Genomic DNA, 17,239 nt, shown 5'->3' on the forward strand with positions numbered 1-17,239 from the left:
TAGGATTTTGGCGTCCATATTAGGACAGCCTCGCATGCATTCTAGACCGGGCACACGCGGTGCCATATTGCGAATGTTGATTTTGTCCATCCACACCAGATGCGATCAGAACACGCAGGTTGAAATATCAGAACGAACTCTGAACCAACTATATTCATTTGGGGACAGGTCGAAAACACATGAAACGTTCGTGGACATTTAGCTAGCTAGCTTGCTGTTGCTAACTTACTGGGTTGATATTTTATCTGAAATGCATGAGGCCCTTTTTTTCTGGATCTTTGTAGAATTTTGACCCATTTTGAATCCCACAAAATAGTGTGTTCTCTACTCCGACAATCAATCCACAGGTAAAAAGGGAAAGTTTCTAGTAATCGCAGCCTCTCCAGTCTTCTTCTTCTGTGAACTTTATATGGGGGTTGGCAACCATCTTTAAAGTGCTTTTACCGCCCAAAACTGGACTGGAGTGTGGACCTCAGTTAATCTTTCAGCCACCCACGTGGGTACATGCTCCTAAAAACCAATGAGGAGATAGGAGAGGCGGGACTTGCAGCGCGCGTCACACTTTGAAAACAGAACAAAGTTGTATTTTAGCGCCTGGCTATGCAGATGCTTGCTGTCGCGCGCTAGCTGTTTTAGATGTAATTATTGAATAACATGAATGTGTACATTTATTTTGCAACACTCACGCATGCTTCGCGAGCGGTGTGGTCGGCATGTTATTCTTAACGGGAGTTGAGGCTGTCCTAATATAATACCTTATTGGCCCTATTTTGGTGTGCAGTGCACTTCAGACCGGGGTTAAATGCTTAAGCTGGACTTGATTTAGTTTGACCATTATGGAAACATTGGAATATTCCAGCGCATCTCAAATACTCAAGTATTTGACCCAACATACCATCAGAATAGGTAGTTATTAAAGAAAAATACCTTCAAGTGTAGGCTGTGTTGGTTGCCATGGCTATGGATACAATTGAGTACATGAGTGACTGACAGATTTGATTTCGTGTAGCCTGTATACAGGTGTAAATAATATTGACATTGTTAGAGTAGTAGGGTTCTCATGTTTCTCATTTTGAAATAATGAACATTATTGATTTTAATGTCGACTCAAACAGCTTGAGAGCATAGCGAACAGAGTTTTTTTCTCTTTGGAAAATTATGAAAACACATAGTGTATTTACAGAGATTACACTGCCCCCTAGTGGCAATGAAACGTACATGTACCCACATCAATATGAGCTGCTCAAGCAGCACCACTAGTACCATACTAGACCACTTGGTGGCGGTGTTGAGCTGTTAAAGCGATAAGCAGTTACTCCAGGGCACAGTCATTGGGGAGCAAGAGCATTTCACAGAGAGGAAATGTATATAAAACATTTTCTGTCACGAGGAAAGGATAGAATTCCTATAAACAACTTAATAAACGTTTTGTATTCATCAAATCAGTTACTTTGTTTTACAAACTTGCTCTCTCACATATGCACGCTCACCTCTTCACCATGGCCTACACATAGCCCGCTACCCCCCCCCTCCCCCCACACACACAAACTTTGAAAATGTAATCAACGTTTTTTGGTCCCATATGCAGATTTGCAGATGTTATCGCAGGTGCAGCGAAATGCTTTGTGTTTTTAGCTCCAACAGTGCAGTAATAATACCTACAGTAGCAATACAAAACAATACGCACATAATCCAAAAAGTAAATATCAGAATGAGTAATGTCAGAGTCCGGAATCACACAACACACTGGCAACATCTGCTCGCTCGCTCGCACACTCATACATTGACACATCACACTCCTTCCCTTGATCCCTACCCCCTTCACTTTGTTTCATGTTTTTGTTTCGTCTGGAGTTTTTGTTGTTGTTTTGACTTCTGTTTTTTTGTTTCAACGACTTTAGGTCCTTGTAAAGCGCTATATACCTCATGTATTATTGTTTATTATTATGTACACACACACACACACACACACACACACACACAGTCATTATTGTGTCCGTCGGTTATCATTGAACTTAAAGGTCCGCCGAGTGTCAAGCCATTCAGTCTTAAAACTGAACAAACAGACTTCTCCTGCTGTTATCATTGTCTACCATTTATTCTCACACCCTTCCTCTGTAGTGACATACGAGTGTCTTGATTTGTTTGGAGAGAGAGAGAGAGAGAGGGGGAGCTTGAGTGGCATGGACTGAATATGTATTTGCCCTCTCTGTCTCTCTATAACACACTGGATACTGAATATCTTGTATGACCCACACTTTCCGGTGTGTGTATTTAATGACTTTACACCTCGTCCCTATGATTAAAGACCTGACCCCGGAAAACTAGTTATGATGTCGGTACCGCCTTGGATGGTAATCTCTTAATAATAGTAGCTTCTTATCCTGCCTTATCCTGTCGGCGTTTGAAAGCCAAATCCAGACGGTATATTTAGACAGAGACACTGCTGCAGCCTTAATTGCACGAGACGTATTGCAAAACCTCTCACGGCTTCTCATTGTAGGGTGCTAGTCTGCTAGAATCGTCGTTATAGAAGGGAATTAGTGTTCCTTTCTAATATTTGTCTTTTTGCTCCAGATACCCAGAGGGTCCTAGGACTATCCTATCGGATCCCTATCTCCCCAAAACAACACACACACACTCCTCCTCCCCTCATATCTCCATGTCCTCTCCTTCCCTAAAAACGTCTAATTTAGCAGAGTTGGTGGGTTCAAGTCGAGAGAAAACCGTCACTGATACCGCATCGAGCGTCAGTGGCTGGCCGGGATTGACACATAATCAATGACTCTGCATCGGCAACCGGGACAGGACGCATATTTAAGATTCCTCAAGCCGCAGGATCGGAGGGAGGCGAGGAGGAGAGGCTCGCGGCTCGCTGCACGCGCTGTGCGTTTGAGTGATGGGCCGGCAGATTGGATCTCGCGACCGAGGGATCAGCGATAGCGCGCCTCTGATTTATCTATTTACAGCAGCGCTCCAGGGAAGGCTGGCGCAATCTGCCCGGCCCGGGCCTGTTGTCAAAGCTCCCGGGAAGGAGAGGAAAAAAAACGGAAAAAAACATATTCCCAATTTGTTTATGGTTCCTTATGGCCCTGTTGTCCCCTCTGTATCTGGGAGTGAGGATGACGGGATGAGGGGTCTTTGGCCTGTGTTATACACTTAGCCTCATATCATGTAGACTGCATAGGCAGTCTCATGTGCTTTGCACCTGGGACTGGGAGAGGAGGACGAGGGTCTTGAGGAACGTACAACTGTCGCAAAGCGTAGGCCTGGTAAAGGCCTATGTAATCAAATGCATTTGATTACATATTTGATTACATAGGCCTTTACCAGCTCAATGATATCTCATAAGCTCATGCAAACTGTAATTTTAGAGGATATAGCAAGTGGATGAATCAACCAAAAATAAATGCGTCATAAAAGCAATAAAGGATTTATCATGATTCACCCTCCATAATGATCAACTGGGATGCGTATAGCGTGTTCCTTCCAGAAGGATCTTCTGGATGAATCTCACCTCTGGAATCTACCTGCTTTCTGTCTCTGTCTCAGAAACCAGACTTCATTAATTCACAAAGGAAAGACAAAGGGTGTAGGCCTATTCATGAATCGCAGACTGTATAAAAACGTTGGCCTGTTGCACATAATCAAACGGAACGAAATGGGGAGGGACCTACCGGATTTCTCCAATTGAAAATATTGTTTTCGTTGCAAAACGTTTTTGTACCAAAACGTTTTGCAACAGACCAAATGTTTAGCTACGATCTGAGGCTAATGAATACACCCAAGGCCTCTTCTTAAAACACCACCAGACAAGGCTTCTTTACAACATCGCAGAGTTTATAACTTGTATTGTACAATGCTGAAAAACGAATTTGCAGACCACAAAACAGCCGAGTGTCTCGCCTCTGGCATGGATTCAGTGGGAACGTCAGGGACAGTGTTGTAAAAAGTACCCAATTGTCAAAATTGAGTAAAAGTAAAGATACCTTAATTAAAAATGACAAGGAAAAAGTGAGTCACCCAGTAAAATACTACTTAAATTAAAGTCTAAAAGTATCTGGTTTTAAATATACTTAAGTATCAAAAGTACATGTAATTGCTAAAATATACTTAAGTATCAAAAGTAAAAGTAAAAGTATAAATCACTTCAAACTCCTTATATTAAGCAAACCAGACGGCACCATTTTCTTGTTTTTACTTAGATACTTTACACCACTGTGAAGGGAGACAGTGATGAAGTCTCGCTAAAAACGTTTCCTCCTTAATTTCTCTATTTTCTTCTCCTCTTCCATCTCTCTCTCTCTTTCCTCCTCTATTGTTCCTACCCTTTCCTCTATTGTTCCTACCCTTTCTCCTCTTGTTCCTACCCTTTCCTCCTTTATTGTTCCTACCCTTTCCTCCTCTATTGTTCCTACCCTTTCCTCCTTTATTGTTCCTACCCTTTCCTCCTCTATTGTTCCTACCCTTTCCTCCTCTATTGTTCCTACCCTTTCCTCCTTTATTGTTCCTACCCTTTCCTCCTCTAATGTTCCTACCCTTTCCTCCTTTAGTGTTCCTACCCTTTCCTCCTCTATTGTTCCTACCCTTTCCTCCTCTATTGTTCATACCCTTTCCTCCTCTATTGTTCATACCCTTTCCTCCTCTATTGTTCCTACCCTTTCCTCCTCTATTGTTCATACCCTTTCCTCCTCTATTGGTCCTACCCTTTCCTCCTCTATTCTTCCTACCCTTTCCTCCTCTATTCTTCCTACCCTTTCCTCCTCTATTGTTACTACCCTTTCCTCCTCTATTCTTCCTACCCTTTCCTCCTCTATTGTTCTTACCCTTTCCTCCTCTATTGTTCTTACCCTTTCCTCCTCTATTGTTCTTACCCTTTCCTCCTCTATTGTTCCTACCCTTTCCTCCTCTATTGTTCCTACCCTTTCCTCCTCTATTGCTTCTTATCTCTTCTCTTTTTAATTTCTCTCTCTGTTTTCTACTCCATTGTCCCGCGTTCCTCGTTTTTTTATTCCTCACGTTCTTTTCTCCTCATCCGTTGTTTCCTCTTCTCTCCTTCCCCATCTGTCCCTTCTCTTCTCTTCTCTAGTTGACGCCACCATTTCAACTTGCTTCTTGCCTATAGAACTGAAGAAAGGAAACACAACCTCCTTGCCCAGAAATAGTCACTGTGTCTCTGCCTGTTTAGTTGCATAACCCACCTTGACCGTGGACACAGAACGCCAAAGTAGTGGAACTAATACGTCGCAATGCCCCAAGTTGAAGACGACGAATTTTCATAAGTTATTCCGCGAAGCTATATCTTCTCATCAGATCAGACTCAACCTTAGGATAATCGCCTCTCCCTGTCTGTTTCTCTGTCAAAGTCTTTCCCCCAACTGCCTCTTACACACACTTTGTCCCCTTCGTACCTCTCTCTGGGCGCACAATTATATTCATGTGACGTGTTAAGAGGCACTGAAATCAACGTCGTCAAGGCATCGTGTTGACAGGGGTTTTAAAACGAACCCTTTGTTATGCTATGGTCATACTAGTGTTCGCGTCATTTACAGTTATTAGCCCACAGAGCTAAAGTGCAAATCCTCTTTAGAAGTGTTATGGACAAATGCCTGCGAGACATGTAAAATCATGGGTTTATTAAAGACCACTTAGGCTTTGTTTATGACGCCAAGCTAACACCTCCAACGGATGGATTTAAACATTATGTTTGTTCCTGTCGGTTTATAGGGCCTTTAGCTACACTAGCAGAATAGCCATTAGAGGTTTGTACACTGAGTAAAACAAACATTAGGAACATCTTCCTAGTATCGAGTTGCACCCCCCCCTTTTGCCCTCAGAACAGCCTCAATTCATTGAAGCATGGGTTCTACAAGACGTTGAAAACATTCCACAGGGATGCTGATCCATGTTGACTCCAACGCTCCCCACAGTTGTGTCAAGTTGGCTGGATGCCCTTTGGGTGGTGGACCATTCTTGATACACACAGGGGGGGAAAAACAGCAGCGTTGCAGTTCTTGACACAAACCAGTCCGCCTGGCACCTACTACCATACCCCGTTCAAAGGCACTTAAATCTTTTGTCTTGCCAATTCTCCCTCTGAATGGCACACATGTCCATGTCTCAATTGCCTCGAGGTTTAAAAATCATTATTTAACGTATCTCCTCCCCTGTCATTTACACTGATTGAATTGGATTCAACAAGTGACATCAATAGGGGATCGTAGCTTTCACCTGGATTCACCTGGTCAGTCTAAGTCAGGTAAAGAGCAGGTATTCTTAATGTTTTGTATACTCAGTGTATTTGACATGGGGAAAATAAACCTGGCCTATCCATTCTTCAACCTAATATTGGATATATTTTCTTGCCCATGCCTCTGTGCAATACCATGAGACTACCACTCCTATCTACAAAAGTAGCTTACCAACAGAAGCCTGCCTGGGAAAGGGACCACTTCCACTTTGGACCGTGTGGTTCCACGGAGCCTCTGGAGCGTTTCCTCCAAAGACCCTGTTTCATAGGAGGTGTAATCCTAGGAGTCCCTGACTTGGGGAGATGATCTCTGAGGTCCCACTGCCCTACCAGTGAGAAGGCTGGGCTGGAGAGTATGAATGGTATGAATGAGCAGGCCAGAGTTCGGCCAATGGCTGGCCCCTTCTCTCTCTCTCTCTCTCTCTCTGCTCCCATAGCCCGGCGTTAATTGCTTTGAAGCTCAATGCTCACCTCCGGGAGCTCGACAGGGATGTTTTACAGTGCTTTCAGGAGACAGACATTAATAATTAATTCCAGGCTTTCCTCTCTTAGTCTCTCGCCACTGCAGAGGGATGGTAGGAGGAGGGACGAGGGTAGAGAGCACCAGTTGGACAATCCTCCAGTATGCCATAATTCTTTGTTGGGATGTGGCCTTGGTATGGGGAATAGGATGAAGTTGCTCCTCTAGGCAGCCTGGTCTCATAGACTAGACGTAACATAGTAAACTTAAATCCGGGACACTTAAATTAGTATGATATGTTACGTTTGGTATGGTGACCCCTCTAGGACCTAGACACTGATCTAAAGTCAGTTTTGAGTTTTCACTGAATGGTTCAGGTTAGGATTTAGTTAGTAGAGACGGATTCTAGATGTATGTACCGAAGGGCATGTTCTACCCGGATCCGGGCAATTACCAGGCTTGACCAAATAGAGCATTGGGCTTTTATAACGTTTTTGGAATGTGACTATAATAAATAACATTAACTGTAATTAAATTGTTCATATGTGTGTAATTAAGGCAATACTGTAGATGCAATGTGGGTAGAGTTTTCTTATTCTCAGTGTGTTCACTTTTGTAATTGTGAGATAATTCATTAGCTACCCAACTGTTGCAACCCCTTTGTAGTAAATTCAGCTGAATCGTATATCAGCTGTGAAATTCACATAATTGGCCAAGAGCAGTCCAATTCAACCTTTAGCGCCTTTAATATTTCAAAAACAATCATGTCTGCACTGCATATCAGAGGGATCAGTTGCTTAGCAGAATGCTAACGTGCTAACGGTTGCCAAGCAGTGAGTAATGAGTTCTAACCCTGTGTGGTGGTCATTATCACTCTACCATGATTGCGGTTGATCATAACAGAGGGGTTAATTAACATACTAATTGTAAACGGCCCTACACAAGTGCAGAAAAAAAAACTGACTTCCATTCATTTCTCCATCACTCGGTTCTTTCCACAATGGCTTCCTTTCCGAACAGAGATGTTATTATTCCTGAGGTTCTGTGGCTCAGAGAGAAACACAGGCTACCCATGGTGCCACTTACGGTAAACAATACATAGTATTGTTGTCCCTTCAAAGACCTCAATATTGATGAAATAACCAGTTTAATTTCTCTATCTCCATCAACTTTACAGCAGAATCTGCCTGTTACGTTCCCCAGTTTCTGTGTTGTAGTTTGTGTATTTGAGTGTGTGTTTCAGGAGATGGCTTCCTGAATTCTCCCCAAGCAACTGATTGGTCAACTCCATGGCTAATTGGAGCTGACCCCGCCCCCTCGTCAAGACGCAGCTGTCTCCAATTACCCATTCCTTCTGAAGCTATATAAAAGCCAGTGTTATGTTCAGAAGAGAGATCATTACTGAGAGTGAGACAGGCATTTGGTATGTACTATGTTAGTTATTGATGGGCGCAGCGTTGGTATGTTCTGTGTGAGTTTGTTGCTCAGTCAGAGCCTATTTGATGTCCTGTGTTTCTCAGTGTTTTTGTGAAATTGTTTATAATATTCTGTTTCATTTGTTCCCAGGGTGGAGGGGGAAGGCACCTAGGGAGTGCTTAGGCAAGAGGCCTGCGGGTATACATATACTCGTAGTATATCTGTCTAGACACACTAGGTAAGACCTGGGCGGACCACCCCCTGTATTTTGGTTAGGGAACCAGGTGGTGCTAAGTTAGGTATGTAGTGGGTAGGCAGGTAAGGTAGGAGAGGGGGCTTTGACATTTACTTTCTTTGGTTCCGTCCAGCCCCTTTTCCCCGTATTACCGTGTGAAGGAATACATTCCTAGTAAACGGTAATTCTCTGCCTTTTGTCATCCTTACTCGCACCTACAGTCCATACCTCTTTCACTTCACGGGGAGTTGAGTTGTAGCAGGGTGTTGCGTTCCCTCTTAGAGGTGTGCGTAACACTGCCTTATATGTTAACTGGCATTAGATCTGTCCTCAAGTCAGTTACCAAACCTATTCCACTATCCACATGAAAAAATACTACAGTTTACTATAGAATACTAGCTATAGTACTTACTATAGAAGTCTATAGTATACTGTATTCTCCCTCAATCATGTGTAGTACTTACTATAGAATGTAGTATACACTAATGGTCAAAAGTTTTAGAACACCTACTCATTGAAGGGTTTTTCTTTATTTTTACTATTTTCTACATTGTAGAATAATAGTTAAGACATCGAAACTATGAAATAACACATGGAATCATATAGTAACCAACAAAGTGTTAAACAAATCAAAATATATTTTATTTTTGAGATTCTTCAAATAGCCACCCTTTGCCTTGATGACAACTCTTGGCATTCTCTCAACCAGCTTCACCTGCAACGCTTTTCCAACAGTCTTGAACGAGTTCCCACATATGCTATGCACTTGCTGGCTGCTTTTCCTTCACTCTGCAGTCCGACTCCTCCCAAACCATCTGAATTGGGTTGAGGTCGGGAGATTGTGGAGGTCAGGTCATCTGATGCAGCACTCCATCACTGTCCTTCTTTGTAAAATAGCCCTTACACTGCCTGGAGGTGTGTTGGGTCATTGTCCTGTTGAAAAACAAATGCTAGTCCAAACTAAGCCCAAACCAGATGGGTTGGTGTATCGCTGTAGAATGCTGTGGTAGCCATGCTGTTAAGTGTGCCTTGAATTCTCAATAAATCCCAGACAGTGTCACAAAGCGTAAGATGGCGCCGAAGAGGATGGCTGACGTTTTACAAGCTCCTAACCAACTGTGCTATTTGTTAGTAGTTTTGCGTTGTTTGTAACTTATTTTTTAAACTTATTTTGTACATAATGTTGCTGCTACCGTCTCTTATGACCGAAAATAACTTCTGGACATCAGAACAGCGAGTACTCACCTTGAACTGGAAGAAGCTTTTTCCTTTAACGAGTCCAACGAGAGGGATATACTGCTTTCCCGGGAACAGTCCCAAATCCCCGTCATTTGCGTTAAAAAAAGACGGAGCACGTCGGTCTGCCTTCTGAGAATCCATAGGCGAGCGAGTAAACTCCCACTGCAGTCCGTTCTACTGGCTAATGTGCAATAATTGGAAAATAAAATTGAGGACCTACAATTACGATTATCCTACCAACGGGACATTAAAAACTGTAATATTTTATGTTTCACCGAGTCGTGGCTGAACGATGACACGGATAATATAGAGCTGGCGGGATTTTCCATGCACCGGCAGAACTGAGAAGACGATACGTCTGGTAAGACGAGGGGTGGGGGTGTGTGTCTATTTGTCAATAACAGCTGGTGCGCGATGTCTAATATTAAAGAAGTCTCAAAGGTATTGCTCGCCTGAGGTAGAGTACCTTATGACAAGCTGTAGACCACACTATCTACCAAGAGATTTCTGATCTATATTATTTGTAGCCGTCTATTTACCACCACAGACCAATGCTGGCACTAAGACCGCACTCAACCAACTCAACGCACTCAACAGTAAATACCATAGTCTGCAAAAACACCACATTATTACTATAGCATATAGACAGTTTTATTTTACTTTTATTTATACTGAAGTTAACTGTAAATACTACTGTATACTACAGTGACTACTACAGCAAAGTCTGCAAAAACACTACAATGACTACTGTAGTATTTATACCGTAGTATACTACAGTATTTATTTTTATGTAGGTACAGTACATTCTGCATCAAATAAATACTATTTGTTTTCTTTCCAATACTTTAGCTGCACTTGATTGACATTTCATGGCACAATGGAACCAATGGTATAGTCCCAAAAATGCAAATCCGGTCCATTGGGCATGATCCAACATCAGCTTGGCATTAGATCTGAACTCAAGTCAGTCACTAAACCAATTTATTTTCCACTGCAGGGCGATATGACTAATTGGCGATGCCAATGTGGTGTGATGGAAATAGGGTGATATTGAAGTTGGGGAGGAGGGAGGGATTGATTGATCTGGTCCTAAATGATAGAGGAATTGATCATGGCTGCAGGTAGTGGAGGAGTGATAGGGGACTGATAGAGGAGTGATAGGGGAAGGTAATGAAGAAGGAGGGAGGAGACACATTAGTGGTTAGAGTTACCGATGTGAGGGGACCTCTCATGCTGATTAAACTGGCTTATGAGGGCAGGGACACATCAGTCTACAGCTGGACCGAGGGGAAGGGAGGCCAAAATGTGGCTGAGGACGGACAATGGAGATCAGGGATGAGCGATGAAGCAGTAAAGCCTAGGTTGTGTCTTGGTATCCAGCCAAAAATAATATTTAGTGACATCTCTAATCTGCACGTATCATCAACAAACAACTGATCATTATAGCTGGGTCCTGACTAAATGAAGAATAGGGTCCTGGATAAACAGGGTTCTGGATAAACTCAGGACCCTATTCGTAGACTAACTAGGGCCTGTCCTTTGTAATAGCCAATGGCACTTAAAGTCCAATCAAAGTTATAGGTACAATGGTTTTAACACTGATCTTATACAGTAACTGACCTAGACTTCACAATAGGCTTAATACAATTTTGTGCTTCTAGAGCCACACACCATCTCTGATCCCAATACCCATTCACACCACCTAAATAAAGGATGAGGTGTTAACTTGTTACAGTCTTTAGAGTGGCCCTCTTTAAAGGACCCGTTTGTTCTCTTACGTTGTTAAGCTTGATGTGTTTGTGTAACCAAATCGACCTCTACCTCCGAGTGTGTGTCTGTGTTTATGGCCCATTTCATGTTTTACTGCTCAAATGAAGACCGATCACAGATGGATGGATGATTCACTTCACTGCATTTTTTGTTGTGTACCCGAGACAGTTTGAATTTACATCTTTCATTGTTTGGCTCAGTATCGCACACGCACACACACACACCGTTTGTTAATGAGATTGATGTGTCAGATCGGGGGGCTACAAATCCAGGGAAAATCAATGTGATGTTTTTAGCATTTATATAGCCTTCACTCTTGCATATCACTACATGTAGCTGGAAGGGAACCTAAGAGCTATGCAGGCAGACATACTAATAAAATAAATGTGACTCACCACCTGGATTCGGTCTTATGTAGCAAAATTCGTTTATTTTTATTTTTACATTAGATAAAAGTAGACTCAGATCTACAAAATGGAATATCATACACACATTTTTGAGGAACAATGGGAAAGTATTTCTACTTTGAAAGTTGATACACTTGTAAGCTCACTTTTGAGAAAAGTGCGTTTGAATGTTTTGGTACTTACTAGAGAGCTCTCCTTCGTCTTCACCCATTCAGCATCGTTCACCCCCTCTTAAGCCAGCCCCACCCGTCTCTTTAAGGATTCACATGTGAGGTCATGTGCTAAACAGTGAGTAGTGTGGTAAAGATTAAGACTAAGTGGTAGTAGCCTACAATAAGGAACAATTCCAGGTAAACAGAAAGTGTCCAGATAAAAAATATTTGATGAATATTAGATGACGCTTACCCAGACACACTTGTATAAATTGATGGGTCATGTGAAAGAAATGCTTTAACCCCCAGCCACATCCAGTGGAGGAAAAAGTACTACATTTTCATTCTTGAGTAAAAGTTATTTTGACCAATACTTATTTTCCACCATAATTTGCAAATAAATTCATTAAAAATCCTACAATGTGATTTTCTGGATTTTTTTCCCTCATTTTGTCTGTCATAGTTGAAGTGTACCTATGATGAAATTTACAGGCCTCTCTCATCTTTTTAAGTGGGAGAACTTGCACAATTGGTGGTTGACTAAATACTTTTTTGCCCCACTGTATATTAGAACCAGACGGCATAATTGTATTTTTTGTATATTATTTACTTATTGACGGATAGCCAGGGCCACAATGTATTTAAGTATCAAAAGTATAAACCATTTCAAATTTCTTATATTAAGCAAACCAGACGGCACAGTTGTATTATTTTTATTGATGGAGAGCCAGGGGCACACTCCAACACTCAGACATTATTTACAAACAAAGCATTAGTGGTTAGTGAGTCTGCCAGATCAGAGGCAGTAGGGATGACCAGGGATGTTTTCTTGATAAGTGTGTGAATTGGACAATTTTCCTGTCAAAATGTAGTAACTAGTACTTTTGGGTGTCAAGGAAAATGTATGGAGTAAAAGTACAATATTTTCTTTACGAATGTAGTGAAGTAAAAGTTGCCAAAAATATAAATAGTAAAGTAATGTACAGATTAGGGAAGCACAATATATCGGTGAACATATCGGAATCGGCTGATATTAGCTAAAAATGCCAACATTGGTATCTGCCGATGTCTAGTTTAACACCCCGATGTGCAAAACCGATGTCAAAGCTGACGTGCATACCTATATAACGTAGGTACATGATGTAATGACGCCACGTAAAATGTTGCGCTATAGGTGCAACACAGCATTCCTAACCTAGCCCACAACGTCTGCTGTGTGGATCGAGCAGTCAACAAGTCGAGCAGTTATTTGAAAGAGTAACAACATTTCAGCGAGTCAACTCAAAGGCGAAATCGATTAAAGCCAAGATAATGGAATTCATTGCCCTTGACAATCAACCGTTCTCTGTCGTGGGTGATGTTGGCTTTCGCAGACTGGTCGAGCACAGGTACACACTACCAAGTGCGCTATTTTTCAGATGTTGCCCTACCGCAGTTACACAGTAATAGCGTCACTGCTGTTAGCCTCACGACATACATACAAATAGTAGAATTATGACATACTTTTATTTTGAAGGCTAACTGCAAAGACCACTATTGTGGCTAATCCTTATTGTGGCTAGCTTCACATAGATGGGTCCGACCACTATTAATCAAATTAGAACTGTCTTTTAAATGAGGGTTATTTTAGATGACACTTAGCTATATAGTTAGCTAGCAGATGTTGTGTTATTTGATGTGTATCTTTTTTGACACGCAAAGACCCAAACAGCGTTTCATAGAAATCCTGGTTGAGAATGAAACGACTGAACAACGAAACAGCACAGCAAGTAAGTGAAAGAAATAGGTTTTGATGATGTTTTACTGGTAATGGGGACATGCGTAAATGCCAATAAAATAACTTTTTGGTCAGTGTGGTGTGTGTAACCTTTATTTAACTAGGCAAGTCAGTTAAGAACAAATTCTTATTTACAATGATGGCCCGGATGATGCTGGGCCAATTGTGCGCCGCACTTTAGGATTTCCAATCACGGCCGGATGTGATACAGCCTGGATTCGAACCAGGGACTGTAGTGACGCCTCTTGCACTGAGATGCAGTGCCTTAGACTGCTGCGTCCATGTGCGTGTTAACTATTTAACTGTACGAGAATGCTTAAAAGGCCGCTAAAATTGTAAATATCGATTATCAGTATTTTTTGGCAAGGAAAATATCGGTATCGGACAAAAATGTCATCAGTGCATCACTAATACAGACACCACAAAAAACGACTTAAGTAGTACTTTAAAGTATTTTTACACCACTGTCCAAATGCCTTCACACCAGTACATTAGCATACATAAGTTAAGGCCATGCAACCTGAGTGAGTTTTTTTTTGTTGTTCCACATGTACATAAACAGATCCATGCACCATATATTTATTTGGTGTACAATTGATACGGTCACATGATATTGTTGTGGTACGTCACAAAATCATGTTACTACCACACATCAACATTCATTTTATACAGTATATCTTGCTAAGTGGATGGGTCTCTACAGAAGGTGTAAACGGTACAGCCAAATGGTTACTTGCATAGCAGCAATATCAGAAATAGATAGTGTCAATATAAATAAACTAATATACATTATGTACAATATCGATATCAGTGATAGACGAGGTAGTTATATGCTTACAATCAGGGGTAAAGTGGCTGAGCAGCGGGATAAAACAAACAAAAAAGTGTAGCAGCAATGTATGGCGTGTGTGTTAGGAGAGAGTCATGTGAATAGAGGCACTACAGATAGTGCTGATGACTGGTCCGTCCGAACCACGCATGAACAAGGGAATCTATATTCGGAGAGCCTGTTTCTGTCCTGCCCTTGACTTTGGTGCAGGGCATGTGATGTCCAATGCCTCTTCATCGCAAAACTCCCTGATTTTCTCAGAGATACGTTTGTCTAGCTGTGTCCAGTCCAGGTGGTACTTGTACAGGCAGACCATCTATGGGAGGAAGGACGTCAGCGTTGCGCAGCAGCTGAAACCTGGTCCTAACGCTCCTTGGCGACAACACCAGGCTCCAGAGCATCAAAGCTGTAAAACAGGGAATAACAAAAAATCAGAAGACATCACAACCCTGCACAACATCAATTCACCTCCCAAGTTTATATAAGAATAACCTCATACAATGAAAATAATGCTTTACCTGAAGTGCTGGTACTGCTTGATCTGTGGCAGCGGCCTGAAGTACGGAGTCAGGTGTTGTTGCCAGCCATAGCTTTCTACCAGCACCGTACCATCCTCCAGTCCAACCAGCTGTGGGATGTTGACCCCTGTCACAGTGCTGTCCTTCACAACACCAGCAATCTCAGACAAAGTGTTCACTCGGGTCTTTCTGAAGCTGCTTGACGTGTCCTTTGATCAGGAAGTGGAGGTCCAGATTGTGGTGGAGCTTGTGCATGGTCCACCAGGCACAATACCAGAGCACAAACTTGTTCTTGTTTTGGCCACTTGTTATCACAATTCACGTGTTTTCCCAACTCCGTAGTTGGTGAAGAAATGATGCATGTGTAGCAGTGTGATGTTGTTCCCCTAGATTACGCACCAAATTGCACACAAGGACCAATTCAAATAGGCCAGGTCAAGAGGGGATGTTAATAATTTGATAATAATAATAATAATTCAGTGTATTTTTTTATTTAATTACAGCTGCATAGCTAATGTTTTTATTTGGTGTACAAACACTTTTTCATACCAATATTGTACATACAAGTGATTGTAAAAGTTTTGTATATTTTGGTTTGGCCCATCGCGGGTTATCTGTATTCCCATACCACTTTATCGTTCTCTTTTGCCTGACCCTCGGCTAGCAAGGTATGTTGTCCTTGGCTCCGAAACTGTTTAATATAAAACCGTCATAAGGTTATACAATGTACTGTTTTGCAACCATACGTTTGTTATAGTGTGGACAGTAGGAATTTATGTTAACAAGTTTCACATAGCTCACTGACTGGGGTATCTGTTGTAACTTCTGAGTACTTGTGACAGTGGTTGAGTGAGTGTCCATGTGCTCGCGCAGGTGCCGGAGAGCTGTGACTGCACCAAGGGTAACGTGTGTGTTGTCTCTTCGTGTGCAGGTATGTCTTTTATTTTGTCAGAATTATGTTCTGTATAGTTTTACTTGTATATGCTGTTGTGCAGCGAGTGTGTGCACGCAGCACCTGTTAATTCCTTTTGGCGCTCTTTTGCCTGACCCTCGGCTAGCAAGGTGCCGGAGAGCTGTGACTGCACCAAGGGTAACGTGTGTGTTGTCTCTTCGTGTGCAGGGCAAATAAAAAGATTTCAACGAGCAGACCATCAGTTGTGGCAGCGTCCTAATTAAAAATACACAACGCAGAATGAACCACGCTACAAACTGGTGCCGTGACCTGCCGACTGGTTAGCTCAAGCTGACCACCGGAGCTGTGCATGTGGAGGAGATGCGCGATCCGCGCATGCGCACTTGTTGATGGTTTGCTATAAGTGAATGTATACTGTAAATAGTGAAGGTGAATGTAGCATATTCACTAGATAATTGTATTGGTGTTTATTTGTATGTTTTGAGGGAATTTGTTTATTGCATTTTTTTTGTATTTGTATGCAGTAAATTACATTGTAGCTTAGTTCTCTATTGAGCCATGGAAGACTCTCAAGTCCATAAGATGAGTTATGCTGGGGATTTTGGTGTGGTTAGTGTGGGTAGAGGGAGGGGTGTCCATGCATTTACACCATTTGTACAGTCAGCTCCTGGGAGTAGAGTGTTTGCTAGTCCTAAGTTTACAAGCACTGGGAGGGGTAGGCTGTTTACTCCACCTGACCAGGGTATCCCACCTCTGTCTCTTGATGTACCATTGTCCCCAGTCCTCAGTAATAATGGGACACCGAGTCAGCTTAGTGACCTTATTAAGCAGATTGGTTCAGAGATAGGAGAATCTATCAGAGCGAGTTTACTGCAGCCTGGGGCTTCAAGTCTTTCTCCTGCCCATTCCCCTGACCAATCCCAGCAGTTTCCCCTGCCTGAACAATGTGGGTCAACTTTTATTGATGCGTCCAAGCTGAATCTGGTTGTGAAGTCAGAGGTTAGTGCTCCACCTTTCTTCAGGGGTGATGGCTCAGATGAGTACTCTGTCCTGGAGTGGGAGGAGCTAATGGGAGTCTACCTAGAGAAGAGGGGTTACACTGGGTCTGAGAATGTTGGGGAGGTGATGTCTAGGCTCATGGGGAGGGCACGGGATGTGACCAAAGTCTGGATGCGTAACAACCCTGTTGTCACAGATGTTAAGGCAGTGTTCAGTGTTCTCAAGCAACACTTTGGGGATACTGTCTACTCAGGTATGCCATTAGCTGATTTCT

The 17,239-nt window shown here is 42.3% G+C and overlaps 1 long non-coding RNA gene across 1 annotated transcript; it reads right to left on the reverse strand.

The window, feature by feature from the left end:
• Positions 1 to 13,783: 13,783 nt before the first annotated feature.
• LOC139561118 (uncharacterized) lies at positions 13,784 to 15,411 on the reverse strand. The gene is made up of 2 exons (XR_011672061.1): positions 15,054 to 15,411; positions 13,784 to 14,941 (listed from the first exon to the last, which is right to left on the reverse strand). It is a non-coding gene; the product is annotated as an uncharacterized lncRNA (long non-coding RNA).
• Between the last annotated feature and the right edge of the window lie 1,828 nt (positions 15,412 to 17,239).

Source organism: Salvelinus alpinus, chromosome 31, assembly GCF_045679555.1.
Source record: "Salvelinus alpinus chromosome 31, SLU_Salpinus.1, whole genome shotgun sequence".
In the NCBI taxonomy this organism is placed as follows: Eukaryota; Metazoa; Chordata; class Actinopteri; order Salmoniformes; family Salmonidae; genus Salvelinus; species Salvelinus alpinus.